The sequence below is a fragment of the Dipodomys spectabilis genome, unplaced genomic scaffold (assembly GCF_019054845.1).
Source record: "Dipodomys spectabilis isolate Male_0828 unplaced genomic scaffold, ASM1905484v1 ptg000351l, whole genome shotgun sequence".
Classification (NCBI taxonomy): domain Eukaryota; kingdom Metazoa; phylum Chordata; class Mammalia; order Rodentia; family Heteromyidae; genus Dipodomys; species Dipodomys spectabilis.
The window spans coordinates 4,075,290-4,096,336 of record NW_024871028.1 but is presented as its reverse complement, the minus strand read 5'-3'; the positions used below and the strand labels follow the sequence as shown (position 1 = coordinate 4,096,336).

Genomic DNA, 21,047 nt, shown 5'->3' with positions numbered 1-21,047 from the left:
ATGTGACCACTTAATTTATTTTAATTAATTCATTAATTCATTTGTTTGGTGCTAATACTAAGGCTTGAACTCAGGGCCTGGCTCTGTCCCACAATTTGTTGGTTTTTTTGTTTTAGTTTCTTCAAGGCTAGCATTTTACTGCTTGTACCACAGCTCCATTTCTAGCTTTTGCTGGTTACTTTTAAATCAGAATCTAAGGACTTTTTCTTTGCTTGGTTTGGTTTTAAACCACAATCCTCAGATTTCATCTTTCTGATTAGCTAGGATTAAAGACATGAGCCACCAGTGTGGTTTCTACATATTCCTCTATAATTATTTAATGCACATACTTAGATAGTACTTTAAAACTGAGAATATAGAAGCAAGATGTACAGTGATGACATTGTCCTGTCAGAAATTTAAGCTAGGAAATTTCTTCTTAAGACCATAAACAAAAAATATCATGATATAATATAAGAGAACCCACTATTGAACATATGAGCTTTAAGTGCTTTCTACTTAATCCATTATTTATCGTTATCCATCATTAGAAAAAATGTATAATGCTGTAGTAAAATAGGAGTCCTTTGTAGGAATACTTAAATTTCTTCTTTTTTTTTTTTAAAGACACTTGTTTTCATCTAAAAAAATAGGCCTGTCTACTGTCTTCGGGTGATTTTGATGATTGAAGGTGCATAATGAGAAGTCAAAGTGCATTAGTAGTATTTGCTATCAATTAAACTCACCTTTTCTTCTTGGAGAATATAATGATTAAAGCAATAGTTCAGAATCAACAAGCAATAATAGTTCAGAATCACACTTCCAGCGTAAATGGATCACCAGTAAGTAATGTTCAATACCATTTTCCACAAAGTTTTGTCACAGATACAATTGGCCTGCCTTCTCTAGTTGTTTTCCTAACCTGGACCTATTCCTTCATTGTATAGGAAAAGTGTAATTCAAATGATTTCAGTCAGATCTGTTACTAGAATTATCAAGGATTTGGATTTTTGTCCGTAATTTCGTCAAAGCTATGCCTCTTCATGTAGGCTACTAAAAATATATTTACTATTTTCAAGTAAATACATAAATTCCATTTCCATCTTTTTTAAAAAATAAAATTATTTGCTTTATAAATTGATAAGAGGGATGGATTTTGTGGCCAGGTAGGTCATTGCACATCTGTCTTTCTCTTCCTCTCTCCCCTTCATGCTTCTCATAGATAATATGACTGTTCCATAATTATCCTAATTTATTTTGCTTTTATATTTTTGGTTGCATCATTTCAATTTCTGCTCTGCCATTTCCCAAATCATTTACATAGAAGGCATTATTTCCTATTTTCTCATTCCTAGAATGACCTGCACATGAAGACACCACTGGCCCTCATTTTGAGTCTGTACCTTTGAATACTGAGGAAAATCTTTCCTCTGCTCTCCATCAATTCCCTACTCTCCAGCTAGAATAATTTAGAATAGTAAAAATGGAAACAGAGAAAATAAATCATGGTGAAAAAAACAGATGCAGAAAATTCTCTGGATTTTTCTGACCAGTTCAACCAACGTGAACTATTGGGGAAATACATGGACACCTCATTCCCACTGGTACTCAAAGTCTCTGATTAGGCAATTCTGATGAAGACAAGGAACAAGATGAAAAAGTGAGGAACTTTATCATTTGCAAGAAAAAATGGAGAAGTATCCAAGCAAATTTCTTCTTTGGGCTGCCGAAAATAATCGGCTTACTACAGTGTGGAGATTACTTTCCAAAAAGGCCACTCATGTGAATACGAAGGATGACGATGAGTATACCCCTCTTTATCGGGAAGCCTACAGTGGACATGTAGACATTGTCCATGAGTAGGTGTCTCAAGGCAGATATTCATGCAATAACTGTGAATGGCAGGACACCCCTGCACAGTACTTATATGTGGAATAATACCAGAGTGGCTTCTTTTTTACTTCATCATGATGCAGATACCAATGCCGAAACTAAAGTTCTCATGACCACCTTGCATCTTGCTGCTGGGAATAGAAATAACAAAGATACGCTGGATCTCCTTCTGTTGATCCATTATATCAACCCAGGTCTGAAGAAAAATTTGGAAGAAACTGCATTTGATATTGACAAAAGGATAATTATGTATCACTACCTCTTTGAAGTTGTGGAAGGCTGTACAAATTGTTCTTCTAAGTCAAAAATGGTTTGGTTATGTTTCTTAAATTCCAAAAATGTCAGTCCATCTTTGTGTCCATACAAAATATTTTCACAATACAAACCAACAACAATATCTTACTTTAAAAATTCATGAATTCCATGGTATTCTTCCAAGTGAATTGCTTGACTTTGATGTCAAAATGTATTCAAGAGTTGTTTGTATATCTCTATAATGATTTCTGCAGAGTTTGTGACTTTCTAATCAGAGATAATTTAAACTTATCTGTTGAAATGAGTAATACAGAAATTAAAGATATTTCTGGTGCTGGTATGAAAAAATATATTTTAAAATATTCTGTATTCTGTTTGTAAAATGTCCATAATCTATTTCATTCTCACCTCAATATAATACTTTGAATTCTACATTGTTTTATAATACATAGGTTCATTAATAAATGTGTCCTTTCAGATTGCATTCCATATAGAAACAGTTTAAGATTCCTTTTTCCCTAGGTCCTTATACTATTTTATTTCTCTGGGATAAAATGACAATGTTATCTAATTTCAAAAGTTTTGTAAAAGTTATGCAATGTAAAGGCCCTTCTAAGGTGTAGATTTAACACACTGATGTCAAACTAACTTTTAATTCAATTAATTACATGCATTGCTAGATTTGTATTTTTGTCATCAATTTTTTAATAACAGTTTTTCAATTCTTTTTCTTTTTTAGGGGGGGTTCCGCTCGTGGGGCCTGAACTTTGTGCTTGGGCACTGTCCCTCAGCTCTTCAGCTCAAGGCTAGTGCTCTACCACTTGAGCCACAGCGTCACTTCCGGCTTTTTTCTTATGTGATGCTGAGGAATTGAACAAAGGGCCTCAGGCAAGCAAGCCAAGTGCTCTACCACTGACCCAACTTCCCAGCCCCAGTTTTTCATTTCTTACATCTGAAGAATAAAAAATATGGAATACTTCACAAATTTTCATAACATCTTTTTGCAAGTGCCATCTTAATCTCTTTATTGTTGTAATTTGTGTAGACGTACTGCTGAAGAATGTAGTATCCTGTAAATTTAAGTAAATAACAATGCAATCTTTATACAGGCGTATACCCCTGTTTGCCTATTTCCAACAAGAATACCATATTGTTCCTAAAAATGCTATTGATCATATTTCTCTAAAATTCTGAGTATATTGGAAAAAAACTTATATTGCTTGGTTGATTGCTCACATTTGTAATTTTTTTTGTCAATGACTATTTTAAGTGTTTTTCATTTTAGTTTTGATCATACTTTGAAGCATTTATAGCTAGGTCCAAAGGTGATGGCTTTATCAACTGAGTTAGCTTTGTGGAGCTAATGGATTCAAAGTAAGCCTTGCTTAAGAGCTACTTCTAAATTTCTGCAGCTTAAAATTTCCCAAATGAGGTCTTACTGGCACATATGTCTCTCTGACCCTTTACCATTCTTCCTTGTAGGAACAGACCAACCAGGATATCTTACCTTGACAGCATAGATTTTCTTACTGGAACAAAACTAATCTTAGTTACAAGGGATCATAGAGACATGAACAGTTCAAACAGAACAGTTCAGGCTAGAAGGTATTTTATCAAAATATAATTGTTTATTATACCTAACATTTCAAAAGTAGCTAAAGCCAAGAAGGTGCAAAAATTGTTCATATGCATGATTACCTAATGTGCTGGCCTGTCGACCTTCCAACCAGGCAGGAACTTACACTATTGCCTTTCTATCACCAAATATTTCCATATCTCCAGGAGAAGTCTATTTGTTTCTTCTGTACATTAGGTCGTAAATTGGTAACGTTTTAATCACAATGCTTCCATTTGCCTCTAGGCTGTAAATCTACAAATGGTAAAGCTTTAGGTCTAACTCTACCAAACACTGAGATAGAGATAATGGAGTACTATTTTAAAACAGAGTAGCCTTTGATACCGTAACCACAACAGAACAATGCAAAACATTTTCTTTTTTTTTTTTTTTAATTTTATTTTATTTTATTTGAGAACATACTGTACAGAGGGGTTACAATTACATGGGCAGGATAATGCATACATTTCTTACCAAGCATTGCATCCTCCTCCTTTGTTTATCCTTCACCTCCCTTCCCAGCCTCCCCCCTCCCCCCCCACCCAATCATACCCCCCCTCCCCCCCACACCGACATTGTAAAGCTGGTTTTGACATGACATTTTGTACTTCTCATTGTTGCAACAGGTCCACCTGAATCCTTAAACGACTTGTTTGTCCCCGTCTCCTCCACATGTTATACTGACATCAAATATAGTGAAAGCGGGTGTTACACTGTGGGGGAGGGATATAAAAAGCAACAAAGAAATAATCTTATAAATGCGTTAGAAACACATGCATGAAAGAAACAAAAACATTAAAATACATATTTGAGGGTTCGTTTTCCTAACATCACATTCTCTGACTTTTTCCACTTGACTCATACCTATACTAGATATTGCAAATAAGGGAAACCATGGGACCTATGTTTCTTTGGGCCTGGCTTACTTCACTTAATATAATTTTTTCCAAGCCTTTCCATTTCCTAACAAATGGGGCAATGTCATTCTTTCTGATGGAGGCATAGAATTCCATTGTGTATATATACCACATCTTCTTGATCCATTCATCTACTGAGGGGCATCTGGGTTGGTTCCATATCTTAGCTATGGTAAATAATGCTGCAATAAACATAGTTGTGCTGGTAGCTTTAGTGTGGCCTTGTTTGTGATCATTTGGGTAAATGCCCAAAAGTGGGATTGCTGGGTCATTGGGGAGCTCTATGTGGAGTCTTTTGAGGAACCTCCATACTGCTTTCCAAAGTGGTTGAACAAGTTTACATTCCCACCAACAATGAAGTAAGGTTCCTTTCTGTCCACATCCACTCCAGCATCTGTTGTTGTTAGAGTTCTTGATTTTTGCTGTTCTAACTGGAGTGAGGTGATATCTCAATGTTGTTTTGATTTGCATTTCTTTTATGGCTAGGGATGTTGAACTATTCTTCATGTGTCTATTGACCATCCTTCTTTCTTCTTCAGAGAAGCTTCTCTTTAAGTCTTTCGCCCACTTACTTATTGGGCAGTTGTTTCTTTGAGGATTTGTTGTTGGGTGGTTTAATTTTTTGAGTTCCAAGTATATTTTAGATATGAGACCCTTGTCCGTTGTATGGCTAGTAAAGATCTTCTCCCAGTCCGTGGGCTTTCTATTGATCTTGCTAGCTATGTCATTTGCCCTGCAGAAGCTCTGCAACCTTATGCAATCCCATTTGTCCAACCTTTCTTTGATTTGTTGTGTTTCCGGGTCTCTATTCAGAAAATTTCGGCCTGAGCCAAGGAGACCCAGGGTTTCTCCTATTCCATCCTGTAATGTTTTCAGAGTGTCTGCTTTGAGTTCAAGGTCTTTGATCCATTTGGAGTTAATCAAAGCTGGTTCAATATACGCAAATCAATTAATATTATTCATCACATCAACAGGAGCAAGAATAAGAACCACATGGTTATCTCAATAGACGCAGAAAAAGCGTTCGACAAGATCCAACACCCCTTTATGATGAAGGTTTTGGAAAAATTAGGAATCCATGCAACATTCCTCAATACAATAAAGGCTGTATGACAAACCTACAGCCAGCATTATACTCAATGGTGAAAAACTAAAGCCATTTCCTCTTAACTCAGGAACAAGACAAGGATGCCCACTCTCTCCACTTCTCTTCAATCTAGTATTAGAATGCCTAGCTACAGCAATAAGACAAGATGAAGACATAAAGGGGATCCAAATAGGGAAAGAAGAAATAAAACTCTCCCTCTTTGCAGATGACATGATCTTGTATTTAAAGAATCCCATAGACTCCACTCCCAAATTACTCAAGCTGATTCAAAACTTTGGCAAAGTAGCAGGTTATAAAATTAACCCCCAAAAATCAATGGCTTTTCTCTATGCCAACAATGAGAAAAGTGTGGCTGAAATTAGGAAAGCAACTCCATTTGTAATAGCCCCACAAAAAATAAAATACCTAGGAATTAACTTAACTAAAGAAGTGAAGGACCTCTATGATGAAAACTTTAAAATCTTGAAAAAGGAAATCAACACAGAACTTAAAAAATGGCAAAACCTCCCATGCTCCTGGATTGGAAAGATTAACATCGTGAAAATGGCAATACTTCCCAAGGCTATCTACAAATTCAACGCAATACCTATCAAAATTCCACCCTCATTCTTCAAGGAAATAGAAGAGGCAATCCAAAAATTCATATGGAACAATAAAAGACCCCGAATAGCAAAAACGCTCCTCAACGGAAAGAACACGGCTGGAGGAATATCAATACCAAATTTCAAACTCTACTATAAAGCCATAGTAATCAAAACAGCTTGGTATTGGCATAAGAACAGACCTCAGGACCAATGGAATAGAATTGAAAACCCAGAAATGAACCTACAGACCTATAGCCATCTAATCTTCGATAAGGGAGCTAAAACAATAGAATGGAAGACAGACAGGCTCTTCAGTAAATGGTGCTGGCAAAACTGGTTAACTACATGTAGAAAACTAAAGCTAGATCCTTATATATCACCCTGCACCAGAAAACATTTTCTTATATTAAATATAGTTATATATTTTATATTTATATGTGCTGATTTTATATTTCACACAGTGTATCTTACCAGAATTATTTGATAATTTGACAAATAAATGGATATTTATTCCAATAAATAAATTGGAATATAAATAGTTAGGCTTAGAATATATATTAGAACACAAAAATTATCAGTGCAATGTCTTTGGTATAAACTTGTGATATCTTCTAAGTGTACTTGGTCTTCTGAATTCCCCTAGTAAAAGAAAATGTTGTTTTCCTCTAATCTATAAGGGATTTTACTCTGTTGCTCTGTTTATTGTTTTAACTCGTTGGTCCCAAAATGTTTTTCTCCATATTTCTGAAGCATTCCTACTGATCATACCCAAATTTTGCTGATATAACATCTAATAGGTATTATTCTTCTGCAGGACACACGGGTCCTAGGATCCCAGGTCCCAGTTATCTACATTATCAGATAACGTGGGCAAGACTTCTCACCTAAGCCCATGCAACATACCAACAGAAAGTAATTGAAGACCCATCTCAATTTCTCATTTCCTATAATAGTTAAGGGCTCCACTTCTTTATGACAAATGAATTAGCAGTAAGCAATTGTGAACTGCAAGGCAACTTAAAATGAAGATGAGATCACAAAATCTGAGAGAAAGTACAGTATTTCAAACTTTCAATTTACAGATGACCAGCCCATATGAGTGAAAAAGTTCACAAATGTCACAAAATTACTTTTAATGCCCCTCTACTAATGATTAATGAAAGATTTCAGTCTAGCATAAGTAGGCCAAAAAATAGATGCTGGAACGATAGATCCATAATCAGTCTACCAAGGCTAGAAAAACTTGACTTAGCGGTCAAATATAATTCAGAAAAACATTAATTGAGACGATCCTTAGTTCTTCAAAATACTGGTACTTCAGTAAACTTGGTTCTGTTGTATCAAAATGTTGTCATTCTCAAACCAATGATAACCTACATTTAATCTCATGAAAATATATTTCTTTTCAAATAAACTTTTAAAAATCACATTCGCCAAAATAACATTTGACTAGTAAATGATGCTTAGTGACATTGCAACTTTTTCAAGTCTAGGCTGCAAGTTACAATAGAGCTGATTTATTTACCCAGCACTAATGGCAAACCGGTTCAACCACTCACAAAAGTGTAGAAATAATACCACCCACCATTTGTGTTGTTCAGTAGGTGGCTTCCAGAAATGTGTTAAGTAGATCAGCCCCCCAAATGTCAAACCTAAACAATAACTAAAATATTTCATCACATAATAAGATATATTTTAAAAAGTCACGAATAGTTGCCTTATCATACGTTGTTTTATGTTTTCTCAATCTGCCTAGCATAGTAAGAAATATGTCTTTAAGTCTTGAATATGGGTACTCATCAGAGATGTGACAAACATGAAATCTGTCATCTATTTCTATCATATTCCTATATAGTAGTAAATTTTAATTTTCTTCTTTTTCCCAAACTTATAGGTAGTAGAAAATATTATCCCATGTAAAATAAAATAATCACAAACCATTGTACAAAGCCATTTATAAAAACTGGTAGTTAGGAATACATTCTAAGACATTTTTAAACTTTCTTGTTGACTAAGATGAATCTTCCAAATGGATGAGAATAAAATCATGTCTAGGTGCTTCACATCTCCAGTCTTGCAAATTGTTATGGCAGATGAATAATTTATGGAAATATAAGCTGACATCGATTAAAGTATATGCAGAATTGAAACTCAATGGTATGTATATAAACCTTTCAAACTATTACCAGATAGTTTAACAGAATGACTATCAGGAAACTGAAACAAGAAATGAATAATAGAAAAGATACAGAAGTAATGAAAAATGAAACAAGGGGCAAGTACAGCTAGAATACTCAATGTACACATATGATAAAGTAAGTGGTAAATCAAATAAATCGTGGAGAAGGGATTGGTTGAGAATGATAGAAGTGACTCTGATTCAGGAGCATTGGACAATTATATGGACATATTTAATTGTAACACACTTGCATGACCTTTTGAAATTCAGTGAAAAAAACACAACAAAAACACAAAAATCACAACGAAAAGGAAATCTCTAGAGAGTATGTATATGACCTCTCAAAATTTTAAATAGTTGGTGAAGGGCAGTCTTTTGGAAAAGCAACCAAAGCTGTTCAAATTGGGCAGTTTGGGTTAGGGGAGAATTTTGAACAAACTTAAATACATTGCCTAAGGTTATAAATCACCTACATCTAATGCAAATATTTTCTTCTGCGAGTTTTATTTGTCTGAACTGGATACTCCAGTCCTGAGACACAGTTTATAGCTTGTGAGAATAGAATGGAAGAAACAAGATCAAGAACCCATTACTACACTGGAGAGAAAAGAGTCCTCTAGGTTTTCTCTCATCTCTCTTCACTACTCTTTTTTCATACTTTTAAGTCAAGTGATTTTGAACTGTATCTTTCCTTCTTTGTTCTGGCAAAGTAATTGGTCAAACTAATTCTCTAAATATTATTGGCCATTTTATGTCTATCATGCTGTTTACTTGTCCAAGTGAGTCCATTAAACTTCCCCCTTGCATTTGGTTGCCACAAAATCCCAACATCTATGTTAATGAGGACAAAGTATAATGTAAAACTTTGTCTCCAAAAACCAGTCCAAGAAGCTGTGATCACAAATATTTAGCTATACTTTTTTCTTTTACCTTGAAAGTCTTCTTATGTCTAAAATGCCCACGAAAATAAGTACTCCTCAACTTTTTGGTTCAATCACTTCTAAACTCAAAGTTATAATTTGCTAACAAGATGCTTAGAGGAAACTGAAAATACTCCACTTTTATCTTCTCTTAAGACTCTCCTTAGATACCAAATCTCGAACAGTGAAATTGTTATTTACAAAATTATTTCAATAGATTATTTTTCTCTTGGTCTTGCATTTGCTCAACAATATGTATGGAGAAGAATAGTGTTAAATCACCCATACCTTGGATGACAGTGTCTGTTAAAATGGATAATACTTCTATGTCCAACTTCTATGTCCTCCTCTTAGCTCTTGCCTGATTTCCAATTAATCACATCTTCTTGGCTTCAAGTCTAGTGAAGCTGACGGACTATAAGGCCTCCCCCACTGCTCTATCTTCATGGTTTCTCTTTTATTTGGATGTGGAATTTATTTTCATGTCTTCATTCAATCTGTCCTTCATTGTAGTGAGCCAAATAGGCTCTGAAAAATCACTTTAGGTAGCAAAAATATTAACACATGTATATAAAAATGTTTTGGCCTCCCTCCACTGCTCAAGCCAATATGCTTAGCTAGGGCTTCAAAGAACGCATTTTCTTACCTTTTCAATTTGCTCAATTTTTTTCTGATCCACAAACTTTTTGGCTTATGTAATAAGAGAAGTCTTCACTATCTCATGTTAAAAAGGTTATTATATTTTGTGAGCTACTTAGAAATGTGAAATCATTGGTTTGAATTATCCAATCAGATTTTTTTTCTGTGTTTCAGTGCTTCACGTGCAAAAATATTGTGGAAAATATTACAATCAGAAAAGTGTAAACCCAATACCTTCTTTCATTGTGGAGGGCGCTTTCTCCCTAAATATTTTTATCAAATTATCTTTTTGAGGAAATTACTGTTTGGTAATTAAAGGTCAATTCAAAAATTTTGATGTCTTTTTTTAAGAATTTGGAATTTAACTTCCACTACAACCTTGTTTAACACAGTGAGAGTATATTTCCTGGGTAAGGACAATTCTCAAGGGACCCTAAATGATTTATAGCAAGGTTTCTGAGATTTGTTTGTTTAGTATGAAAATGAGGCACCTTCACTCACATTGCTCTCTATCCACTAAGTCTCCATGTATTTGTTTGCATGAAAGCCTATTTTCCCAGGCAATTTTAAATTTTCTTAATAGGCTAAGTTGTTAAAAAAAAAGTTTGTACAATTAAAATTTACCTGTCATAATTTTAAAACTTTTTAAAATTCCCTTATCAGAATTGCGAATTCACCAATCCTAATTCTACCTTTATCATCAAAAACAGTTCACATGTTTTTTTCATGATATAGTGTCCATGAAACTACTATTTTCCAGTTGCTTTGTTATGCATATATATGACCATCTATGCTGATGCTGAGCAAAATGAACTTCAAGATATGGAAACAGATTTTTATTTGCGGTTGTTGTTTTTAATGTACTATGTGATTTCTATTTTCTGTGTGTTTTTCCTTATGGTTTATCCCCTGCTGCATTTGATTTGGGTACCCTGTGTATTGTGTATATATTTACCTTAATTCGGGAAGAGAAGAGGAACAACAAAATGGCAAGACAAACGACCAAGGATAAACCAACATAATAGCAATACTCATAAGAAAATATGCTGGAAATGTACATTAAAACTTGTCACAAGTAAGGGGTGAAGGAAAACAGAAAAATGAGAGTGGGAGTAACAAGTTTGAAAAGTTATGTATTCACTACCTTACAATTACTGTACCCCCACTGTACATCACATTGAAAATAAAATTAAATTAAAAAATAAGCTGCATGAAATAAAATTTCACTGTATTGGTATAATAAATATTATTCTCTATGTAGTAACTTTTAAAAAATAAATTCTATTTGACATCTAATTTGAATTAATTACCCATTTTTAATAGAGGACAATCAACTTGAATGCTATCTAACTAGACAATATTTTCACATTATACTTGCCAATAATTTGAAAAAAGAATAAATTTAGTACTTTCTCATATTAAAACTGAAAACAGTTTTAATTCTATGGAAACCCACAACTTTTAAAAGTAAATAAGTTGTTAAGAGGACAATATATGTATTTGTTCTTCAAAATTCCTATGGCTGTTAACTATTCATTTTCAAATTCTGATCATTCCATACCTGAGAGATTCAAAACAGTACCTGTTTGCATGTTATAGATGCAGTTTCCAAAGGGGTGTTACAGATTGAGTAGTCAACAGAATAATAGCCACATTCTGGTAGAGAATAAAACTATGAAGCATCGGTAATAATTAATTCTTCAAGAGTAAGCAATTGTTTATCAGAGTAAGCTATTATTTCTAAGACCATCAATCAAGATTTATGCCATAAAGTCATCATAGTCCAACAGTTTTCAACTTATATTGTGCACCTTAAAATTCCCTTAATTCACATCACGAATTGCTTATCTCTATTGTGAAAAAATATACTACACCTCTGCTAATGTGATGCCCTTTGTGTTCTGGAAAGAACACAACAATAAACTGGGTTGCATCATTTTTCCCCCACTGGTATTTCTGAGATCACAACACTTGGAAATATTATTTATATTTATACTTTTTTAACTATCATAGATATTCAGGATGTTAAGATCAGAAGATTACAATACAAAGCCTACCCAGGCAGGAAGGTTCCCCAAATTCTTATCTCCAATAAACTTCTCAGCAAAAACCAGACAAAAGTTGCACTGAGGTTGAAGTTTTAGGGCACAAGCCTTGAGCATAAACAGGCTTAGAGACAGTGTCCAGGCCCAGAGTTCAAGCCCAAAACCTAGCTTTTTTCTCATTGTATACGGAGGTACATAATTAAGGAAACTGATTCCTGTGTTACATACAAGTAGAAGAAAGAAGATGTCACACAATTATCCTGTTCATACCATGTTATACCAAAGCCTCAAAAAATTGCTCTTTTTAGCCGGGCGCTGGTGGCTCACGCCTGTAATCCTAGCTACTCAGGAGGCTGAGATCTGAGGATCTCGGTTCAAAGCCAGCCCAGGCAGGAGAGACCATGAGACTCTTATCTCCAATAAACCACCAGAAAACCAAAAATGGTGCTGTAACTCAAGTGGTAGAGTGCTCGCCTTGAGCTGAAGAGCTGAGGGACAGTGCCCAGGCCCAGAGTTCAAGCCCCACGACCAACAAAAATAAAAAAAATTCTCTTTTTTTTTCTTTTATCTTTGTCGGTATGGGGCTTGAACTCTGGGTTTGGGCGCGTTCCCTGCACTCTTCAGCTCAAATCGAGTGCTCTACCAATTGAGCCATAGGGCCAGGTCCAAAAATTTGCTCTTTTTCTAAATTTATAAATTAATATTATATATTTATTGGCAACTCTGTCTACATTATTCACATTATCATTTTATACATGAACTGTTGGTGTTATCTATTAACTAAGTTCTAATTATAACTCACTTGAAAGAATATCTTAAGCAAATAGAGTGCAAGAATCATTTTTGAATTTGTCAATTAAACCTCTACTTAAAAAGAATTTTGTAGTATCCTATAGAATATAAAATTACATACAAAACCAAAATATTTTAAATCTAAATTCTAATTTGGCAAGATCTACAGTCCTACATTAGACAAACTTTGCTATTTCTCCAGGCTTAAGTTTTTGTAATCCTTCATCATTTCTTTGGAATCAACAGAATGATGATTACTTACTTTTCAAATTTTGGATTGGAATCATGAGCCATTTTGCATGTAGGAATGTTCTGTAATGAAGAGAGCATTTAAAACACAAAAGAGGATTATATATGAGTTGCATTTCAATAAGAAAGGTGACTTCTCAAAACATAGTGTCAAAATTAGCCCAGACTTCCGACTGTGTATTACTTTCTTGTTTGATTGTTTTATTAAGACTGAATTATACTACCTGGTCCAGGTTAGGTATCACTATGTAATTACACTCTCTAATCTCCTGTCTTAGTCTGAGTGCTAGAATTCTAGGCTTGTATTATATTGCCCAGCCATAGTTTCTTGGTTTATTTAATCTTGATACAGACTAGCAATTCTGAACTTCCCCAGTGATATTTTCCACTAGACTGCTGAGACTATTCATGGACTATTTTCAAAGATGTTCTAACATTTGACACAGGATATGAACATTTTCAGATGCACATGCAGCGGTCTCTGATTTATTCCTCCATGGATCCAATCATTGTAACATTGATTATATGACTCTCTTACTATCTCTGATCCCAACCTATGCAAATAATCTCAAATTTTTTGAAGAAAGTTTACTTGAAGACTTTCTAATATTAAAACATAGCCCTTAATTCTAGTCTTACTCAGGACATATTTTTTATTGTTTTTAACTTTTCCACATATTCTGAGAGTTGTTTCATCTATGTATTTGTGTGTGCACATAAATGTGCCTCTGTGTGTATGTGTATGTTTGTATGTACGTATGGAAAAGACTCAGGTCTCATTCATCAATCTTGCTCATGACTGGTATTTCATCACCTGAGGCATTCTTCCAATCCAGCTTTTGGCTGGTTAATTATACATAGTGTCTCAAAGACTGTTCTGTCCAGGCTGGATGCAAGCTGAACTTCCCAGACTCTTTTACATTCTTAGGTTTAATTTCTCCAGTAGTATAAACTTTTAAACTACAAACATTTTTGTGAGTGTTTAAAGTTTAAACTATAGCCCAGTTTTTAACACAAGAATTCATATAAAGATAGATGAACATATATATTACATATGCTGAGTGTACAATGTTAGAAATGTGATCTTAAGCTGGGTGCCGGTGAGATTTCAGGATTGGGGTTCAAAGCCAGCCTGGGTAGGAAAATCCCAAAGACTCTTAATTGTAACCCTTTTTACAGTATTTTCACAATAAAGAATAAAAGAAAAAAAAAAGAAAACTGGAAGTGGTACTGTGGCTCAAGTGGTAAAGCATTAGCCTTGCACTGAATAGCAGAGGGACAGTGCCCAGGCCCAGAGTTCAAGTGCCAAGACCACTACCACCACCAATATATATATATATATATATATATATATATATATATATATATATATATATATATATATATATATGTAAAGGAAAGAAAAAAAATGTCATTTTAGCCACCAGTTCATTGCTAGTATAATCCCTGCACTCTCAAGATGGACTTTTTTTCCTGTTAAGTCCATGCTCTTATATCTGACTTGCATTGGAACCAGAATTTTTCTTCCATTCTACTATCTATAAAGTTGCTTGGTTAGCAAGCATGATTTAGAAAGGGAGTGGCCTCATACTTCGTGTTCCATGCAGGAGTAATGGTTTCTCTATATTACTCTCATAAATCTACATACTGGACTTGGCTTTATTGTTTCAATGTTGTCTTATTTGTAGAGTCTTCTATTGTTGGGAGCCAACAGTAAAGCTCAAAGGTCATCTTGACCCTTGTGCTCCCTTGAAGGCACGTACAAGGAACTGGCTTACTTGAAAGACACCAGGTGCCCGGGATTGCTTTGCTATGTCTGTAGAGTTTGTTTTACTTTTAACCAGTTGACTTTGTCTTGTTTTTACTGCACTCTGTTTTTACTGAAATTTTCCTTGTTTTTCTGGATTATAGTAACCATATGCTACTTCTTTACTTCTAACAGTATATATTAGGGAAAATTAAAAATAAATGGTGCTGCAGTATTGAGCTGCAGACCTCTGGACCGTAACATTTGTCTTGTCTTTTTTTTTTCTCATCCTTGCCCCATAAATCAGTATTCCCTTTTGTTGCTGGCAGGCTCTGGCATTCTATAGTGTATTGAACCCTTATACTTAAACACAGAACTTCTTTTTCTCCTATAATTGCTAGTTTCCCTTACTGTTAATTCATGTACACTTGGGAAATAATGCGCAACACATAACCTCACAAAAAAATGATCTGAGAATCTTCTTGCCATTTAAAAAACACCTTAATTTACAGAGAACGTACAAAGTTTGAACTCAATGTACTCATGGATAATGTATTTATAAGCAATATAAATTTCATATTTTCCCTTTACTAAGTTTTCTCTGAAACACGTGTTACCTCTGGTACAAAGGTGTTCTTGTGTTATTTCAGTCAACCCAGAAAACATTCATTATACCTCAGGCAACACCAGAAAACATTCATTATACCTCAGGCAACACCATCGATTGTTACTGGAAGTAACTGTTACTGGATGTGGAAACTGATCCCAGGAGAGGAATTGAATATAGCGGAATGACAAAGTTCAAGTTAACTTGTGCTTTCCTTTTTACTGTATAAGAAAAGAATCCAAGGCTTGAAAGAAATTCTGTTCCTGACTTTCTCAAGTGTGTTCTATGCTCATATAAAACTTTTGTGTAAATTTCTAGTTGAAAGTATTACATAAAGAAATAATGTGCCATTTGAAGGCCAGCACAGAACACAAAAAGTAACGTTGTTTTAAAAGTGTTCTACAGTAAAGAAACAAAGACATGAAGGTTTTAAAGTGTCTTATGGATGGATATTTCACCCTGGAGATGTTCTCTTGTTGCAGGAGACAGTTATCAATTCCTTTAGTCTGGTTCTGTGTTCTCCAGAGCAATAAGGATTCCAAAAAAGCAGGATGAGCATGATCAGCAAAAGAAGGCTCTTCTCAGATTAGTACTCCTTTTAAGGAGGGTCCCAAAGAAATATTTGGGATTTTTTGTTTGATTGTTTGTTTAGTTTGTGCTGGTTCTGGGGCTTGATCCCAAGGCTAGACCCTGTCACTGAACAGTTGACTTTCCTGCCCACCTGCCCTCAAAGCTAGTACTCTACTGCTTGAGCCAAAAGTCCACTTCTGGTTTTTTGGTGTTTAATTAGAGATAAGAGTTTGACAGGCTCTCCTGCCTGGGTTGCTTTTGAGCTAAGATTGTAAGAAAGCTAAGTGACATCAACTATATAGTCTTGTCTTTTGATACAAGAAATACTAGATGAAGTTGACTGTAAATCTAATATTTGACAATTTTTGCAAGAAGAGACTAAGTCCAGAAAAGAAGCTGTAACTTAAATAACTCAGCAAAAGTAGGTGTACTGAATCATTTTGGAATTATTTTTTTTCTGTTTGGGAAGATTGTTGATCTTGTTGTTCCTTTCGGGGAAACTTAAAGTCATATTTGCACTTGGTCATGGGGCTTGAACTTTGATCCTGGGCACTGTCCCTCAGCTCTTCAGCTCAAGTTGAGCACTCTACCACTTTAGCTATAGCACCACTTCTGGGTTTCTGATGGTTAATTGAAAATAAGAGTCTCATGGACTTTCCTGGCCAGGCTGGCTTTGAACCACAATCCTCTGGCCTCAACCTCCTGAGTAGCTAGGATTACAGGTGTGAGCCAACAGCACCCGGCTCATATTTGCATTTGTGTGCACTGAATGACATTATGTAGCCAAAGAATGGAACTTTGAAACAAATGATGACATTGCATGGCGTTACATATCTACCATCACAACTACAGAGGACCAAGCCTGGTGAAGCATACCTGTCACAGATAGGAGGACCACGATCCAACCCAGCCTGAGCATAGAGTCTCTATCTCAGAAATGCCCAAGACAGAAAGGTGGCTTTTCAGAGCCAGGGAGGGGAAACAAGCAGGGGATCATAGTGTCCCCAGAGGGGTGTCTGACACAGGCTGGAGTGGTGTTGGGGCAGCCACTCACCTGTGCTGCTGGGGGAAGTTTTTGGCTGCAATTCATACTGTTTATTCTTCTAGGTTTTGTATTTGAACTCAGGGTGTGGGTAAATCTGCAGCAATGTGGATGAAAGGGAAGGTCACCGTACTTGAAGATAAGAAAGTCAGGTCTGTTCACTAGTCATGAATTCAAGCCCAGCCCTGGCAAACGTACTATTTATATACATTGTAAAGATAGGATTTATACTTACGTATAGATGTTCAGTCCATACATGTATGGTGTGATTGTTCCTTATATTGTTTATTTTATTTATTTATTTACCATTGATTTTACTATGATGAAACATATTCTGTTTATTACATTGATGACATCCTATCACAGAGCATCTAGATTTGTAGAAATGTTCTCCATCATGCCTGACACCAAGGATTCTCAGAGAAAAAGAAAACAAGTTTCACATTCGGCTTCTTAGTCCACAATCCACTTGTTGGTAGTACTGGGATCTGAACATAAGCCAAGGTGAACACACCTACTTGTGACCAACTAAGAAGCTAGGCCATTCCCTGGATCTGACATTGATCCCCATGTAGGCTATAGTCATAAATTCATAATTTAAATGTAGGATCTATATTGACATACATGTGTGGACAGGATCTTGTGTTCGGTGCACTTCTCCTTATTTTGTCTCTTATTCATGGAGGTATTGTGTGTTTTACTAAGCATGGTAACAAGTATAACTGTGCTGACATGGATGACAATCTTTTCCCATGGTTATAGGGTGGCCTATGCATTCTTCATCCTAGTTGAGACCCAGGACTTTCACAGGAGAGGAAAACGTGTGCAACAACTGGCATCTGACATCAGGATGAATCTTTTGTCAGTGCTAGGATTTGAACTCAGGTATCAGGGGAAGGGGAAGCTCACAATCCTTGAAGACTAGAATGTCAGGCCTGATCCAGGGCATGATTTGAAGCCCCAACACTGGACAAAATAGCAAGCCCACCTTTCTTAAACATAGGATCTCTCTTTGCCTACAGGTGTGGTATGCATCTTGTGTTCAGTATAGTTATTCTTTTTATTTTGTGTCATCGTCAGGGATGTATTTTGTTTTTTATTGCATATGGAGACAGATATAACTGTGCTAACATGGATGATAACCTATTCCCATGCCTATGGAGTTGCCTATATAGAATTCTCCATCCTCGATGAGACCCAGGACGTTCACAGGATAGGAAAACACGTGCAACCATAGGCTTCTCACATCAGAATGAATCCTTTGGCAGTGCTGGAATTTGAACTCAAGGCCTAGCAGGCCCAATTGGTGAATGGGTCATGGTGAGCACACGACTCTGTGAGCCACTAAGCAGCTAGTCCATTCCCGGGACCTGAGATCGAGCCCTGGTGGGGGCCAATATAGTCATGAATTCATAAATAAACAGAGGATCTATATTTCCAAACATGGGTGGGCAGCATCTTGCATTCAGTGTAGTCATTCTCTTTTATTTTGTGTCTCATTCATTGATGTATTGTGTATTTTCTTGAGTATAGGATGACAGAAATAACGCTGGTGAACTGGATGACAACAACCTATTCCCATGAGTATAGAGTTGTCTATACATTCTCCATCATAGCTGAGACTCAGGACTTTCACAGGTGCTAGGAAAACAGGTGCAACAATTGGCTTCTGACATGAAGATGAATCTTTTGGCAGGGCTGGGATCTAAACTCAGGGTCTAGCAAACCCAATTGGTGAATGGGTCCACATGAGCACACCAGCCTGGGTGCCATGAAGGAGCTAGGGTGTTCCCAGGACCTGAGATTGAGCCCCCCCCGAGGGGAAAGTGAGGAGCATAATATTCATCTATTCATAAGCTGAAGCTAGTATGCATATAAGTACATATTTGTAGAGATGGTGGCCTGTGATGGAATCCAATCTGTGTGAATACTGATTCTTGGATCTTTCCTGATGCCTCCATTTCAAGATGCTGATGATTGTCGTGCTTCATCAACTCTTCTTTGGAAATAATCGATACTCCATGAGTCTTGCCTATCATTTCCTACTTGCATCATGCACGAATGACTCAATCAAGGATGAGATCGATCGAATTCCATGACTCTTCCTAGCTCCAGAAACGAGTATCTCAGGGTCTCCAGCCACTCCCTCCTTGTAGAGGGGCTGAACTCAAGCCTCAGGCCTGGAAAAGATAGTTCCTATATACATTTTAATGATAGGATTCATAGGGGCTGGGAAGGTGGCTCAGTGGTAGAGTGCTTGCCTTGCATGCTTTAGGCCCTGGGTTCGATTCCTCAGCACCACATAAGCAAAAAGAAAAAAAGCTGGAAGTGGCACTGTGGCTCAAGTGGTAGAACACTAGCCTTGAGCTGAAGAGCTGAGGGACAGTGCCCAGGCCCAGAGTTCAGGCCCCACGACCAGACAACCCCCCCCCCCCAAAAAAAAGATAAGATTTATACTTTGGTACAGATGTTCAGTCCATATTGTGTTTGGTGTGGTTATTCATTTTATTTCTTGTTTTAGTCATTTATTTATCATTTATTTTATTGACTCTGATGACACCTCTACCATTTATTACATTGTTTACATCCTATCACATAGCATCTAGATTTGTAGATATGTTCTCCATCATGCCTGACACTCAAGACTCTCTCAGAAAAAGAAAACATGTGTCACACTCTGCTTCTTACTTTATGATTAAATTTTGGCAGTGCTAGGATCTGAACTCAGGGCATAGCAAGCCCAATTCATGAATGGGTGAGTTTGAGCATGGCAGCCTCTAGCCAATGAAGCTGTCAGGTGGTCCACAGGCGCTCAGATCGACCCCCAGGTTTGGCCAAAACAGTGATACTTGAATAGGCAGATGGTGGCATGCAAGTAAATATATATAGGTAAAGAGTGCTAGAACCGTCTCTCTATGATTAAATGACACCTACTATTTTTCTACCAACTTTTAGGTATTTATTATACCGCCATTGAAGGAATATTATTCTTTTCATGCTTAATAAACTATTACTTAAGATCAATCAGCATTCTAGGATTATTGCATCCAATTTTAGACTAGACTGATGCATGAACTACTCTTTCAATTGGTATTCCTATGCATAAGAATGAGTCTCTTGTGATCTCTTGCCATTGGTGTCTGGCCTGGGATTTGAACCCAGGGCTTATGTTGGCAAGTTGGCCTATGGTTGCACTGATAGCCCACCAGCCATCAGCAATGGCAGGTCAGGTCTACTTTGCAGCCGTATCATTCAGACCCAGGAGGGTCATCGTGCAAAGAAAAAAATTGTAAAAACCCAGCCCTCTGAAGCTCTCCACATTTTGTGATTTGCAGCTTTTTTTTTCTTACTGAAAGCCCTCTGAGCCTAGGATCTCAGGATCGGCTATGGGTCCAGGGACTGTACCCCAGCCTAGGGAGATCCAAGCTGAGACAGTTTCCACAACCTGAGTTCAAGCCCCATGGTTGACCTAAATAAATAAATAAATGTTTAACTAAATTAAAAAAAATAAAGCCCCCAGGTTTCCAATTACTGCCAGTTTTATTTAGCCGCCTGGGATTTGAACTCAGGGTCTTGGTAAATCTGTAGAAATGTGAGGGAAGTGTTACCACTACTTGAGTTCAAACCCCGTGCCAACCAAAAATGAAATACTAAATCACTGACATCGGTAGGGGGAGGTAGTTGTGGAGATGGGAGGGAAGGGATGGTAGGGGGAAAACAAAGGAGAAGTCAAAAATGCTCAATAGAAAATGTATTCATTACCTTGCTCCTGTAACTGTAACCACTCTGTACAATATTTTTACAATAAAAAACCTACATAAAAAGAATGTAGTTCTCAGAGAAGCATTTTGGAAGTAAGGGAAGGATGTCTGAATAGCTCTACAAAATTCTACACTGCTTTATTTT

At 36.3% G+C, this 21,047-nt stretch overlaps 1 pseudogene; it reads right to left on the bottom strand.

The window, feature by feature from the left end:
* Positions 1–3,089: 3,089 nt before the first annotated feature.
* Positions 3,090–3,189, bottom strand: LOC122095464 (annotated as a pseudogene).
* Between the last annotated feature and the right edge of the window lie 17,858 nt (positions 3,190–21,047).